Source organism: Symphalangus syndactylus, chromosome 1 (assembly GCF_028878055.3).
Source record: "Symphalangus syndactylus isolate Jambi chromosome 1, NHGRI_mSymSyn1-v2.1_pri, whole genome shotgun sequence".
Classification (NCBI taxonomy): domain Eukaryota; kingdom Metazoa; phylum Chordata; class Mammalia; order Primates; family Hylobatidae; genus Symphalangus; species Symphalangus syndactylus.
Window position 1 is genome coordinate 51,997,428 of NC_072423.2, and position 14,904 is coordinate 52,012,331.

The 14,904-nt window shown below is 39.0% G+C and overlaps 1 protein-coding gene across 17 annotated transcripts in view; it reads right to left on the bottom strand.

The window, feature by feature from the left end:
- DTNA (dystrobrevin alpha) overlaps nt 1–14,904 on the bottom strand; it is a 396,395-nt gene that overhangs the window by 195,815 nt on the left and 185,676 nt on the right. For 16 of the 17 annotated variants that reach the window (XM_055234704.2, XM_055234694.2, XM_055234643.2 and 13 more), the window contains exon 2: nt 13,018–13,142. The exons of the other annotated variant lie outside the window; for it this stretch is intronic. The gene's annotated coding sequence lies outside the window, so the exon portion shown is untranslated. The remainder of the gene's footprint in view (nt 1–13,017; nt 13,143–14,904) is intronic. 17 annotated transcript variants of the gene reach the window in all.

The window sequence follows — 14,904 nt, forward strand, 5'->3', positions numbered from 1 at the left end:
CGTCTGCTTTGGTGCTTGGCACAGAGTGCCACAGACCCCCTCTGTGAGGTTTCCTTCCCCAGAACGGAGCTCTTCTTTTACTTCTAATGGCTGGATAAAGTGTTATGATCTTTTTTTTTTTTTTTTTTTGGGACAGACGCCCAGGCTGGAGTGCAGTGGCGCAATCTCGGCTCACCGCAAGCTCCGCCTCCCGGGTTCACGCTATTCTCCTGCCTCAGCCTCTCCGAGTAGCTGGGACTACAGGCGCCCGCCACCACGCCCGGCTAATTTTTTTGTATTTTTAGTAGAGACGGGGTTTCACTGTGGTCTCGATCTCCTGACCTCGTGATCCGCCCGCCTCGGCCTCCCAAAGTGCTGGGATTACAAGCGTGAGCCACCGCGCCCGGCCTATGATCTTAACTACACTGAAAACATTCAAATTTATCTCAAAATATGACCCTCCATACTTCATTCAAACCCAGAAAGGAAGACTACTTCTGAACTTGGTATAGGAACTTCAAAGAGGAGGAGACTTGGCATTTGTCTTTGATGAAAAATTCAGAAGAAAAAGAGAGAAATAACGTGAGAAGTTAACATATGGTGCTGTGATTGATAATGAAGGTTGATTTTCTTTTTGTTGTCTACATTAGGTGCTGATCCCCTAAAAATAACCCAAAGTCTATGTGCATTCAAAGATAGGACACATAACCATGACCCATGAGAAGTTCATCAGTGACTTTAGTGAAATGGTAACAGCAAGAGCTGTGCTGGATATTGAACGATGACTGGCATATTGCAAGTTATGTAAGAGGACATGAGTGCATGTGGATGAAGGGGATTTAGGGAGGGGTGTGGATGGGAGGAGCGTCTAGGCAGAAGAATCAGCATGTGCAAAAGTAAAGGAACAAAGAGCATGGCTTAGGAAAGGCAAAATATCCCTATATTAGCAAAGACCAGCTGATGGGAAGCAAAGGTAGGCAGTGAGACCCAAGAGGTCCATTGTACAAGTATTATGACATGCTAAGGAATACAGGACACAGATTTTCTTCAGATGGGGCAGTCAATGCTGGTTTTGAAACCAAAGTGGATGAGAATACTTGGATGATATTTTCAATTGCTCGTTTCACACATGCAATGCATCAGGAACTCCACTGTGCTTTGTTTTATAGGTATTGTTTCCTAGTACTTGAAGTGAAATAGACTTATCTTTTCAGCTTGGTCAACTGACGCTCAGAGAGGTTAAGTAACTTGCTCAAAATTACACATCCTTAAGCAATCTTGTAAAAGGAGCAATGGGATATTTGAGATAGAACAAATCACTGAAGAATGAAAATGATGAGATCTGAAAATAAGTTAGAAAGTTAGTCAGTCATGTTTTAAAAGGAAAGGGGAGGAAGAATACAGAAAAGAGGTAATTTCTGTTCAAAGTGAGTGTTCATGATTTGGGCAGGTCTGTTAATATAGGTGTGCTATATGAAGTGACAGAATGTTTTTAAATAATACAAAATGTTGCTCCTGTGTTTTAAAATTACTTGGTGATTATTTTACCTAAGAGGCAGTGGAGCATCATAATTAGGAGCTCAGGCCCTGAAGTCAGACTGTCTGGACTTGAATTTTCACCTTCAACTTACTTAACCTCAGGCAGGTTATTTAACTTCTGTGAACCCGAGTTTCCTAATCCTTAAAAAAGGAGATAATAATACTGCCTATGTTATAGGGTTGTTTAGGCATGAAAGGGAGAATATAGAACAATTTCTTGCATAAAATAAGAACTCAGTAAGCGTTAGCCAGCATTGCTTTGTGCCTTTGCCCTTAATCACCAGCCATTTATTTAGAAAGTATTAATAGTGTGCCAGGCACTGTGTTCGTTTCTAGGGATACAAAGACGGATAAAAGATGATTTCTGCATTTAAACACATTTGAGTTTTCTCACATCATACTCTGTGGTTCAACAGAAGTACTTGAGATTACATCATGATTAAAATCACCTATCTGAGTTACTTGAGAACAAGTTATTTAAAATCTCCCATTGTGGCAAGATGGCTGAATAGGAACAGCTCCAGTCTGCAGCTCCCAGTGAGACCAACGCAACAGGTGGGTGATTTCTGCATTTCCAACTGAGGTACCCAGTTCATCTCAATGGGACTGGTTAGACAGTGGGTACAGCCCACAGAGGGCTAGCCGAAGCAGGGTGAGGCATTGCCTCACCCGGGAAGTGCAAGAGGTAGGGGAACTCCCTCCCCTAGCCAAGGGAAGCCATGAAGGATCTTGCCATGAGGGAGGGTGCTATCTGGCCAAGTTACTACCCTTTTCCTGTGGTCTTTGCAACCTGCGGACCAGGAGATGCTCTTGGGTGCCTATGCCACAAGGGCCCTGGGTTTCAAGCACAAAACAAGGTGGCCATTTGGGAAGACACCAAGCTAGCTGCAGGAGTTTTCTTTTTGTACCCCAGTGGTGCCTGGAATGCCAGCAAGACAGAGCCATTCACTCCCCTGGGAAGGGGACTGAAGCCAGGGAGCCAAGTGGTCTTGCTCAGCGGATCCCACCCCAAAGAAACCCAGCAAGCTAAGATCCACTGGCTTGAAATTCTCTCTGTCAGCACAGCAGTCTGAAGTCGACCTGTGACTCTCAAGTTTGGTGGAGGGAGGGGCTTCCACCATTACTGAGGCTTGAGTAGGTGGTTTTCCTCTCACAGTGTAAACAAAGACACTGGGAGTTCAGACTGTGTGGGGCCCACCACAACACCTCAAAGCCATTGTAGCCAGACTGCATCTCTAGATTCATCCTCTCTGGGCAGGGCATCTCTGAAAGAAAGGCAGCAGCCCCAGTCAGGGGCTTATACATAAAACCCCTATCTCCCTGGAACAGAGCACCTGGGGGAAGGGGCAGCTGTGGGCGCAGCTTCAGCAAACTTAAACATTTCTGCCTGCCAGCTCTGCAGAGAGCAGTGGATCCCCCAGCACAGTGCTCGAGCTCTGCTAAGGGACAGACTGCCTCCTCAAGTGGGTCCCTGACCCCCATGCCTCCTGATGGGGAGACACCTCCCAGCAAGGGTCGATAGATACCTCATACAGAAGAGCTCTGGCTGGCATCTGGCAGGTGCCCCTCTGGGACGAAGCTTCCAGAGGAAGGAGCAGGCAGCAATCTTTGCTGTTCTGCAGCCTTCACTGGTGATACCCAGGCAAACAGGGTCTGGAGTGGACCTCCAGCAAACTCCAGCAGTCCTGCAGCAGAGGGGCCTGACTATTAGAAGGAAAACAATCAGAAAGCAATAGCATCAACATCAACAACAACAACAAAAATGACCATGCAAAAACTCCATCTGAAGGTCACCAACAGCAAAGACTCGAAGTAGATAAACCCATGAAGATGAGGAAAAACCAGTGCAAAAAGGCTGAAAATTCCAAAAACCAGAACACCTCCTCTCCAAAGGATCACAATTCCTCGCCAGCAAGGGAACAAAACTGGATGGAGAATGAGTTTGACTAACTGGCAGAAGTAGGCTTCAGAAGGTGGGTAATAACAAACTCCTCTGAGGTAAAGGAACATGTTCTAACCCAATGCAAGGAAGCTAAGAACCTTGATAAAAGGTTAGAGGAATTGCTAACTAGAATAGCCAGTTTAGAGAAGAACATAAATGACCTGATGGAGGTGAAAAACACAGCACGAGAACTTTGTGAAGCATATACAAGTATCAATAGCTGAATCGATCAAGCAGAATAAAGGATATCAGAGACTGCAGATCAACTTAATGAAATAAAGCATGAAGACAAGATTAGAGAAAAAAGAATGAAAAGGAACAAATAAAGCCTCCGAGAAATATGGTACTAGGTGAAAAGACAAAACCTACGTTTGATTGGTGTACCTGAAAGTGACGGGGAGAATGGAACTAAGTTAGAAAGCACACTTCAGGATATTATTCAGGAGAACTTTCTCAACTTAGCAAGACAGGCCAACATTCAAATTCAGGAAATACAGAGAACGCCACAAAGATACTCCTCAAGAACAGCAACTCCAAGAGACATAATTGTCAGATTCACCAAGGTTGAAATGAAGGAAAAAATGTTAAGGGCAGCCAGAGAGAAAGGTTGCATTACCCACAAAGGGAAGCCCATCAGACTAACAGTGGATCTCTCAGCAGAAGCACTACAAGCCAGAAGAGAGTGGGGGCCAATATTCAACATTCTTAAAGAAAAGAATTTTCAACCCAGAATTTCATATCCAGCCAAACTAAGCTTCATAAGTGAAGGAGAAATAAAATCCTTTACAGACAAGCAAATACTAAGAGATTTTGTCACCATCAGGCCTGCCTTACAAGAGCTCCTGAAGGAAGCACTAAATATGGAAGGGAAAAACCAGTACCAGCCACTGCAAAAATAAACCAAATTGTAAAGACCATCCACACTACGAAGAAACTGCATCGACTAATAGGCAAAATAACCAGCTAGCATCATAATGACAGGATCAAATTCACACATAACAATATTAACCTTAAATGTAAATGGGCTAAATGCCCCAATGAAAAGGCACAGATTGGCAAATTGGATAGAGTCAAGATCCATCAGTGTGCTGTATTCAGGAGACCCATCTCATGTGCAAAGATACACATAAGCTCAAAATAAAGGGATGGAGGAAGACTTACCAAGCAAACAAAGAAGAAAAAAAAAAGCAGAAGTTGCAATCCTAGTCTCTGATAAAACAGACTTTAAACCAACAAAGATCAAAAAAGACAAAGAAGGGCATTACATAATGTTAAAGGGATCAATGCAACAAGGAGAGCTAAGTATCCTAAATATATATGCACCCAATACAGGAGCACCCAGGTTCATAAAGAAAGTTCTTAGAGACTTACAAAGAGACCTATACTCCCACACAATAATAGTGGGAGACTTTAACACCCTACTATCAATGTTAGATCAATGAGACAGAAGATTAACAAGGATATTCAGAACTTGAACTCAACTCTGGACCAGGCAGATCTAGTAGACATCTGCAGAACTCTCCACCCCAAATCAACAGAATATACATTCTTCTCAGCACCACATAGCACTTATTCTAAAATCGACCACATAATTGGAAGCAAAACACTCCTCAGCAAATGCAAAAGAGTGGAATCATAACAAACAGTCTCTCAGACCACAGTGCAATCAAATTAGAACTCAGGATTAAGAAACTCACTCAAAACTGCACAACTACATGGAAACTGAACAACCTGTTCCTGAATGACTACTGGGTAAATAACAAAATTAAGACAGAAATAAAGATGTTCTTTGAAATGAATGAGAATAAAGACAGAATGTACCAGAATCTCTGGGACACAGCTATACAGTGTTTAGAGGGAAATTTATAGCACTAAATGCCCACAGGAGAAAGCAGGAAAGAGCTAAAATCGACACCCTAACATCACAATTAAAAGAACCAGAGAAGCAAGAGCAAACAAATTCAAAAGTTAGCAGAAGACAAGAAATAACTAAGATCAGAACAGAACTAAAGGAGATAGAGACCTGAAAAACCCTTCAAAAAATCAACGAATCCAAGAGCTGGTTATTTGAAAAGATTAACAAAATAGATAGATGGCTACCAGACTAATAAAGAGGAAAAGAGAGAAGAATCAAATAGACACAATAAAAATGATAAGGGGGAGATCACTACTGATCCCACAGAAATACAAACTATGATCAGAGAATACTATAAACACCTCTACGCAAATAAACTAGAAAATCTAGGAGAAATGGATAAATTCTTGGACACATACACCCTCTCGAGACTAAACCAAGAAGTTGAATCCCTGAATAGACCAAAAACAAGTTCTGAAATAGAGGAAGAAATTAATAGTCTACCACCACCACCAACAACAAAAACCCAGGACTAGATGGATTCATAGCCAAATTCTACCAGAGGTACAAAGAGGAGCTGGTACCATTCCTTCTGAAACAATTCCAAACAAAAGAAAAAGAGGGACTCCACCCTAACTCATTTTATGAGGCCAGCATCATCCTGATACCAAAACCTGGCAAAGACACAACAAAAAAAGAAAATTTCAGGCCAATATCCCTGATGAACATTGATGCGAAAATCCTCAATAACATACTGGCAAGCCAAATCTAGCAGCATATCAAAAAGATTATCCACCACAATCAAGTTGGCTTCATCCTGGGCTGCAAGGCTGGTTCAACATACACAAATCAATAAACGTAATCCATCACATAAACAGAACCAATGACAAAAACCCCATGACTATCTCAATAGATGCAGAAAAGGCCTTCAATAAAATTCAACACCCTTTCATGCTAAAAACACTCAATAAACTAGGTATTGATGGAACATATCTCAAAATAATAAGAGCCATTTATGACAAACCCACAGCCAAAATCATACTGAATAGGCAAAAGCCGGAAGCATTCCCTTTGAAAACCAGCACAAGACAAGAATGCCCTCTCTCACCACTCCTATTCAACACAGTATTGGAAGTCCTGGCCAGGGCAATCAGGCAAGAGAAAGAAATGAAGGGTATTCAAATAGGAAGAGAGGAAGTCAAATTATCTCTGTTTGTAGATGACATGATTGTATATTTAGGAAACCCCATCATCTCAGCCCAAAACCTCATTAAAGCTGATAAGCAAATTCAGCAAAATGTCAGGATACAAAACCAATGTGCAAAAATCACAAGCATTCCTATACACCAGTAATAGACAAACAGAGAGCCAAATCACGAGCAAACTCCCATTCACAATTGCTACAAAGAGAATAAAATACCTAGGAATACAACTTATGAGGGATGTGAAAGCCCTCTTCAAGGAGAACTACAAACCACTGCTCAAGGAAAGAAGAGGTGACACAAACAAATGGAAAAACATCCCATGCTCATGGATAGGAAGAATCAATATGGTGAAAATGGCCATACTGCCAAAAGTAATTTACAGATTCAATGCCATTCCCATCAAGCTACCATTGACTTTCTTCACAGAATTAGAAAAAACTACTTTCAATTTCATATGGAAACAAAAAAGAGCCTGTATAGCCAAGACAATCCTAAGCCAAAAGAACAAAGCTGGAGGCATCACAGTACCTAACTTAAACTATACTACAAGGCTACAGTAACCAAGACAGCACGATACTGGTACCAAAACAGATACATAGACCAATGGAACAGAACAGAGCCCTCAGAAATAACGCCACACAACTACAACCATCTGATCTTTGACAAACCTGACACAGACAAGCAATGGGGAAAACATTTCCTATTTAATAAATGGTGTTGGGAAAACTGGCTAGCCATATGCAGAAAGCTGAAACTGGACCCTTTCCTTACATCTCATACAAAAATTAACTCAATATGGATTAAAGACTTAAATGTAAGACCTAAAATCATAAAAACCCAAGAAGAAAATCTAGGCAAAACCATTTAGGACATAGGCATGGGCAAAGACTTCATGACTAAAACACCAAAAGCAATGGCAACAAAAGCCAAAATTCACAAATGGGATCTAATTAAAGAGCTTCTGCACAGTAAAAGAAACTATCAGCAGAGTGAACAGGCAACCTACAGAATGGGAGAAAATTTTTGCATTCTATCCATCTGACAAAGGGCTAATATCCAGAATCTACAAGGAACTTAAACAAATTTACAAGAAAAAAGCAACCCCATCAAAAAGTGGACAAGTGATATGAACAGACATTTTTCAAAAGAAGACATTTATGCAGCCAAAAAACCTATGAAAAGAAGCTCATCATCACTGGTCATTAGAGAAATGCAAATCAAAACCACAATGAGATACCATCTCACGCCAGTTAGAATGGCGATCATTGAAAAGTCAGGAAACAACAGGTGCTGGAGAGGATGTGGAGAAATAGGAATGCTTTTACACTATTGGTGGGAGTGTAAATTAGTTCAACCATTGTGGAAGACAGTGTGGTGATTCCTCAAGGATCTAGAACCAGAAATACCATTTGACCTAGCAATCCTATTACTGGGTATATACCCAAAGGATTATAAATCATTCTACTACGAAGACACATGCACATGTATGTTTATTGCAGCACCATTCACAAAAGCAAAGACTTGGAACCAACCCAAATGCCTATAAATGTTAGACTGGATAAAGAAAATGTGACACATATACACCATGGAATAATATGTAGCCAAAGAAAGAATGAGTTCATGTCGTTTGCAGGAATATGGATGAAGCTGGAAACCATCATTCTCAGGAAACTAACACAGGAACAGAAAACCAAAGACCACATGTTCTCACTCATAAGTGGGAATTGAACAATGAGAACATATGGGCACAGGGAGGGGAACATCACACACCAGGGCCTGTCGGGGGATGGGAGGCCAGGGGAGGGATAGCATTAGGAGAAATACCTAATATAGATGACGGGTTGATGGGTGCAGCAAAGCACCATGGCACCTGTATGCCTATGTAGCAAACTTGCACGTTCTGCATATGTATCCCAGAACCTAAAGCATATATCTATATCTATATATATAGATAGATATATATATATCTCCCATCACAATGTTGTTCATTATCATAAGGACTATATTGTAAGGAAGAGGGACTCTTCCCATCCCTCTCTCCCAACGTGACATTAAGATGTGTTCAGCCTGAGTTATCTTTGATGTCAGGTGTTTCCTTTGACCCAACAGGCAACATCATAAAGTTGGTAAGATCATTTCCCACATAGGTGTACCCCAACTTCCAATGCTGAATGTTTGTACCATTGTTTCAGGGGTCTCTTCCCTGCTAATTCATTAGATTTACATATTATGTAGTATATATAATTAATGGGTGCATTTTTCTTCCCAAGGGTATTTTTTAAATTATAATTTTATAAAATCTCATTTCCATAAGCTGGAGAAAAATTTTAATGATTAGAATTTTTAGAGCTGTATCAAATAAGGGGAAGACTTGTATTGGCAACATCAGTTATTCATTGTCTTAAACTATATCATAAAGCTCCTCATACCTGTGTCTCCCAGCTTTAGGATGATAAAGGAGTTTTAGAAATTCTGCTCATGATGGCATTTGCAAATTGTCTGAAAGGATTCTAAATTAGGCATTGCAGGTTCAACATTGACATTGGTTGAATAGATGAAAATTGTTGGTAGAAGGAACACCATGTCCTTTAGAGTCCAACCACAGTACATTAAAATGGACAGATGAGCAGTCGAGATGACCTCTGAGAAAAGATTGAAAAGGAACACGTCTACATAAATAAATGAGAAGGAAATGAAAATAGCAAGGCCCTTCCATTTAAAATAACTAAGTGAAGTACCAAAATGATTAAGTGAAAAGCGACTTTAATACCAAGGAATCTCTTTAGATTGAATGGAATTGTTGAGACAGAGTGAATTGATTAGTTATCAAGAAAGACAGATACTGGGATCCTGATCACATTGCTTTCCAATACATCCTGTATTTACCACAGGAAATTTGAAATGTTCAGACCATAAGGCATCTTCAAGTAGCAAACAACCATTACTAAAAGAGAGAGGTCAGATCTCTCAACTGTAGGTGAAAAGAACCAAAATAAAGTAAATCAGAAGCTTTAGATTTAAATGTGAATGGTGGAATGAGACTGATTTAAATGTGAATGCTGGAATGAGACTAAGAAGTTCCTATACTGTACATAGTAAACTTTGTGAAATATGGATATTTTAAAAATAAAAATAATACTTGGGATATATCTGAAAATTTAAAAATCTTCCCATTAATCTGATATACAAAATGGGAAACTTGACAATAATTGTGTTAACAGCAACAAATTAATGTTATAATATTGTATAGCTGAGGATATAGCTTTAAATATAGTAAGTTTATTTTTTTTCAGTTTTTAAAAAACAAACCTTCAAGAGAATGATAAGAGAAGACAGAGATAAGAGAAATTATTTTCAAAAGATGCATGTGATAAAGGATTATTAGCCATAATATACAAAGAACTTTTAACACTCAACAATAAGAAAACAACCCAATTAAAAAATGGGCCAAAGATTGGAACAGACACCTCACCAAAGAAGATACAAAGATAGAAAGTAAGCATATGAAAAGATGTTCAACATCATTAGGGAACTGCTAATTAAAATCAGAAGTATACACCTATTAGAATGACCAAATTCTAAAACACTGACATCAAATGCTGGAGAGGATATGGAGCAACAGGACACTTATTTGTTACTGGTGGAAATGCAAAATGATGCAATTACCTTGGAAGACAGTTTGGCAGTTTCTTATAAAATTAAACATATTTTTACCCTATGATCCAGCAATCACACTCCTTGATATTAGGTTGGTGCAAAAGTAATTAAATCAGAAAGTAATGGCAAAACCACAATTACTTTTGAACCAACCTAAAATATTTCCCCAAATGAGTTGAAAATTTGTGTCCACACAAAAACCTACATATGATGTTTATAGCAGCTTTATTCATAATTTCCAAAACATGGAAGCAACAAAAAAGTCCTCCAATAGGTTAATAGATAAATTAAATGTGGTACATCCAGGCAGTGGAATATTATTCAACACTAAAACAAAATGAACTATCAAGCCATGAAAAGCCATGAAGGAGACTTAAATGCATATTACTGAAAGAGGCCAACCTGAAAAGGCTACAAACTGTATGATTTCAACTATATGACATTTTGGAAAAGGTAAAGCTATGGAGCCAGTAAAAAGATGAAGGGTGAGGTGCAGGAGAGGGATGAAGAGGCAGAGCACAGAGGATTGTTAGGGCAGTGAAACTATTCTGTATGATACCACAGTGGTGGATACATGTCATTTATGCATTTGTCAAAGCCCATAGAACGCACAACACCAAGAATGTACCCTAATGTAAACTGTGGACTTCAGGCAATGATGGGTTAATGTAGGTTCATTGATAGTGACAAATATACCATTCTGGTGGAGGATGCCTATAGGGTGTGTGTGTGGGTGTGTGTGTGTGTGTGTATGTGTGTGTTGTGTGTAGGGGGATATATAAAAACTGTACTTTCTACTCAATTTTTGGGTGACCTAATTGCTCTCAAATAAATAAATGACACGCTGTATGATTCCATTAGATAAAGTTCTAGAATAGGCAAAATTAGTTAATGGTCATATAAGCCATGATGATGGTTTCCTCTGTGGGAGGAATGACTGGAAGGTCACATGAGCAGGACTTCTGGGGGCATTGGTAATCTACTTCTTGATCTGATGGGAAGTATACACTTTGTGAAAATTCATTGAGATATACACTTACTTGTGACCTCTTTGTATGTATATTATATCTCAATGTCTTAGTATAAAGTATTTTAAAAGTAAAAAACACCCTGCCCAACTTTACATTTAAATTTAATTTCCTAGGAATCATTTGTTTTCTTAAGAAGCAAGTAATCCATGTTCATTTCCTTCCAATAATTTTGGAAGAAATTAATGAAGTATTGATAAATTAGTTAGGATTCAACCAAGAAAAAAGAAAACATTCTAAGTATTTAACATGATGAATTTTAATACAAGAAAATGGTTACAAAGATGAAAGAATTGAGAAGCTAAATTGGGAATGGTGGATCAAATTGAAGATCAGCAGCCTCAGGAAGCCAAAGGCACTATCAATCATGATTCTCAAGGGACAAAAGGGAAGAGGTAGTGTTAATGAGGTTCAGGGTTCAAGGTCACTGGAAGAAGCTGGAGGTAAGGTGTAGGAGGGGAGGGGAGGCTCTGGCTGGAAAATACAGCCCATAGGGTCAGTCCCTGTGGAATAAAGAGAGGCAGGGCTGGGCGAGGAACGGCCCTGAAGGTAACAGGCACAGATGGGCACAAGTGGAAAATAAAGGATTCAGAAAATAAATTTTTCATTTTCATTTTTTTCTTCTAGAGTAACTGTTACACTAGGCAAATTGATTTACTGGTATTTTTGATGGGCACCAAGTTTAGCTTCTGGGAACTGCATTCAACACACATCTTGTAAATAAATAGAATTACCATTTTAGTTCCAAATCCAATCTCAACAAACCAAATTTATACACCTGTAAGTTTATGAAAGCATTATTTGCCATCATTTTGAAGTTGATCAAAACTATTAAGGAAGCATCTCTGCATTTCAGATTAGATTTAGCCAGTGGCCAATGCTCTGTCAGCTGCATTATTTTATTGGAATTGTAAACATAGGTATATGCTGGTGTTCTGAAGATCACCTTTCTTCAAAGTACATAATAAAGCCACACTTTGAAAACTAGACTTAGGAGGAGGTGGAAAGCCACACAATATCCTCAATATGACCACCACTCACTCTCCATTTCCTTCTATTCTGCTGAAAAATGACAATGGCATATATCAGACTAATATTAAACCACCAATTTTAGGCTCTTCTCTTTTCTAACATGGAAGGGTGATGACATATGATGATGTAAAATATATTTATTCATTCATTTCACGGCCAGACAAAACAAAGCTTAATGTGTGTGTGTGTGTTGTGTTTAATTGTATATAGCACTTTAAAAATTGAGCACACCTGCCCTTAACCATGCCCTACTTTTAATTCTAAGCAAAATCTCCCAATAAGTGCATCTAAAATGTTATCCCTATCTCAAACACAGATTTGTTAGTGATTAAACCACTAGTATCACCATCAAATTTTCATTCAGTTTATGCCATCAAAAATTTTCTCTCATTCTGGTTTATTACTCTGATATTAAATACATTTTATATTTTACAAATTATATAACCTTTAGAATAGAATGAAGTATTATGGCATTTGCTTAATAGAAACCGGGAAGTGACGGTCAAGACAATCTTTATGTTATATAGCTCACAGTTCAGATGGTTTCTGATAATAATAATAATAACAATAAATAAACAAAAAGACAGTAAGTCTTTCATTGTCTGGAACCTCACTAAAGGTACGAAACTGAAAGGCATTGATAATATTTATTTAGCCATCTTGCTCCACCTCAGCATTGATAATATTTAAACCCATTTTCTTTTCAGGCAAACGAGAGGAGCACTTTAAAGAGAAACAGTTCAATATTCATCTTAAGTTCTTTGTCTTAAACACACTCACCTAAAATTCAATGAAGGGACAGCACGAACTTTTCAAAACCATCTATATTCTTTGAAATGGCAGTTGATTATGGCACTTAAAGACTTCCCAAGCACTTCATCCAAGGATTGGTAAATCCTATTTATCTGCAATGAGAAAGTAGACTTTTATTTGGCTAACCAATTCACACTTCTATATTTATTACACAAACAGGAAGCCAGAATTGGCAGATCTAGAACATACGATATTTTATAAATCCTCTTATCCTCTATTAATCACGTATGCAATGTAGAACCTTGCTCTTCATTTAGTGTAAGAAATATTTATAATAATAGACATTTATGGTAGAAGTCATTTCACAGATGAGGACAGTGAGTCCCAGAGGGATGAAGTGATCATCCAAGATTTAAAAGCTGGTCAATGATAAAGAGTTGCCTGGAACATTGGGTTCCTGATATAGCTCTATGGATTTAGTTGACTGAAAAACCAGAAATGGGAAAACATGAAATCTTTGTTTTCCAAGTAGATAGTTTTCTGGGATATTTTATTGACATAATTTTTACTAAAGCCAAGTAAAGTACTGCTAAGATCAGAGTCCTCAGATTAACATCTCCTATGATGGATTGAGCTTGAGCAGTCATAAGTAGATACCCTGTAAGAGGGGACTACAAGGTGGACTACAAAGGCAACCTAATGTTACTTAATAATCCATATAATTATGTTGTATAGTAATAACATATAAATTGTAAATATTTCACAAGATTGGCTGTTAATTTTTCTTAACTAAGCTGAATGATTTTATAAGCTTTTGCCTTCTGAGAAAATTTCTAAATAAGAACTGAAAGAGACAAACTCTAGACTGCCCGCCCCAATGCCCAAGATCCCTGACCCTATGCCTTGGAGTGACCCAGGCACTCCACTCATCATCTCCCCTCAGCCAGTCCTCCCCAGTGTTCTCTTCCTCCTCACCCTTTCTTCCTTGCTTCTCCCTGTGAACACACAGGCTGGGTGTTACTATCCCAGGTGCCAGATGGCTTGAAGCAGCAAAAATTTGAAGCTTAGGAAATCTCATGTTAAGATGAAGGAAAAGTGTGGGGAGGAGGGACACAGTAAAGTAAAAGGGACAAGGCATCTGGTGGCAGTGGGGGTGGAAAGGGAAGGGATGGAAGGAACCCAGCTCTGCACCTTTGCTGGGTGATGGGTGCCTTCCGCTTCTGACTCCCACCCCATGCTTTCCTCTCCCAACCCAGGTTATCTAAAATGAACACAATAATTATTTCAGCTTTCATGACTGGGTTCAGGCTTCCTATGACTTGAGGTACTAAAGAAAATTCTGTAACAAAATCTTTCCCTTCCTCTTATCTAAGTTCTCAGACATGTTCATTATTACGTGAGGTTTACTTATGATATGGTTTTGCTGTGTCCCTGCCTTGACTTGTAGTTCTCATAATCCCCACATATCATGGGAGGGGCCCAATAGGAGATAATTGACTTATGGGGGCTGTTATCCCCATGCTGTTCTTGTGATAGTATAGGGGCTTTTCCCCCTTTGCTCAGCACTTCTCTCTCCTGCTGCCACATGAAGAAGGATGTGTTTGCTTCCACTTTCACCATGATTGTAAGTTTCCTGAGGCCTCACCAGCCATCTGGAACAGAGTCAATTATACTTCTTTCCTTTATAAATTACCCAGTCATGGGCAGCTCTTTATAGTAGTGTGAGAATGACCTAATACAATTTAATAGGATATAAAGAGACTTTCACTACACAATTAACCACTGTTCTGTGACATTCAGACCCAACAGTCTTTCCCTGTGCTATGATTCTAGGCACATACATCTGTTTGACATTCTTTGAATTAAATGTATTATTACAACAGTAGTACTTTCAGATATTTTTTGTTTCTTAAA